The sequence below is a fragment of the Orycteropus afer genome, unplaced genomic scaffold (assembly GCF_000298275.1).
Source record: "Orycteropus afer afer isolate SDZICR_OR568_19922 unplaced genomic scaffold, OryAfe1.0 scaffold00209, whole genome shotgun sequence".
Classification (NCBI taxonomy): domain Eukaryota; kingdom Metazoa; phylum Chordata; class Mammalia; order Tubulidentata; family Orycteropodidae; genus Orycteropus; species Orycteropus afer.
The window spans coordinates 867,330-868,914 of NW_006921796.1; positions in this window are offsets into that span (position 1 = coordinate 867,330).

Here is a 1,585-nt window from a genome sequence, read left to right on the forward strand (position 1 = left end):
GATAGAGAAATAGAGTCTACCACTTCCTGGGAGCTGTTGTAAGGGGCGTGGCTACTTGGAGCAGAGAAGAATTGGATCCCTTAATACACTCTAATTTACTCCTCCACTCTAAAATAATGACAAATTTCTATTAGTCATGTTTCAGGTGCGCAGTAAGCACAAGTCACATGTGACTTGTGGGTACCATATTGGACATTCTAGCTCTAGTCTCACTGGCCTTCTTTCATATTTGTAAACATGCCAAGCATATTCCTACCTCAGGGCCTTTGGACTTGCCATTCCTTCTGTAGGTATCCACATGGATCACTCCCTCACCTCCTTTGGTTCAAATAGAACCTTCTTCACGATGAGCTCTCTGTCTACCCCATTTAACATTGCAGTCCCAATCCTGGAGCACTTTTTATCCTTCTTCCTTGCTGTCTTAGTCTTGCTGTTGCTGTTAAGTTCCATTGCATGACCCTGCACACAACAGAACAAAACACTGCCTGGTCCCGCACAATTATTGCTATGCTTGAGTTGCAGCCACTGTATCTATCCATCTCATTGAAGGTCTTCCTTTTTTTTTTTTTTTTTTTGCTGACCCTCTACTTTACCACACATGGTCTCCTTCTCCAGGAACTGGCTCCTTCTATATAACATGACCAAAGTGCAAAAGACAAAGTCTCTGCCATCCTCATTCTAAGGAACATTCTGGTTGTACTTCTTCCAAGACAGATTTGTTATTTCTTCTGGCAATCCATGGTATATTCAATATTCTTCACTTAACTCAAACAAAACCAAACTCACTGCCATCAAGTCAATTCTAACTCATAGCAAATCCCATTGAGTTTCCAAGGCTGTAAATCTTTACGGAAGTAGATTACCCCATCTTCCCTCTGTGGAGCAGCTGGTGGGTTTGAACCACTGGCCTTCTGGTTAGCATCCAAATGCCTTATCCACTATGCCACCAGAGATCCCACTTAATGCCCATTCTTCACTTAACACCATAATTCAAATGTATCGTTGGTTTGCAGTCCTCCTTATTCATTGTCCAGCTTTACATACAAATGAGGCAACTGAAAAGATCATGGCTTGGGTCAGGCTCATCTTCGTCTTCAAAGTGATATCTTCACTCTTTTTAACACTTTAAAAAGGTTTTTATGCAGCAGATTGGCTCAATGCAATACATCATTTGATTTCTTGACTGCTGCTTCCATAGGCATTCATTGTGGATCCAAATAAAATTAATCCTTGACAACTTCAATCTTTCTCCGCTTATCAAGGTGTTGCTTATTGGTTCAGTTATGAAGAGTTTTGTTTTCTTTATGTTGAGATGTAATCCATACTGAGGGCTGTAGTCTTTGATCTTCATCAGTAAGTGCTTCAAGTCGTCATCACTTTCAACAAGCCAGGTTGTGTCATCTGCATGTCACAGGTTGTTAGTGTGTCTTCCTCAAATCCTGATGCTGCATTCATCTTTGTATAGCCCAGACTTTTCAGAATATTTGCTCAGCATACAGATTAAATAAGTACGGTGAAAGGATACAACCCTGGCACATGCTGTTCCTGATTTTAAACCATGCAGTATCCCTTTGTTCTGTGAATG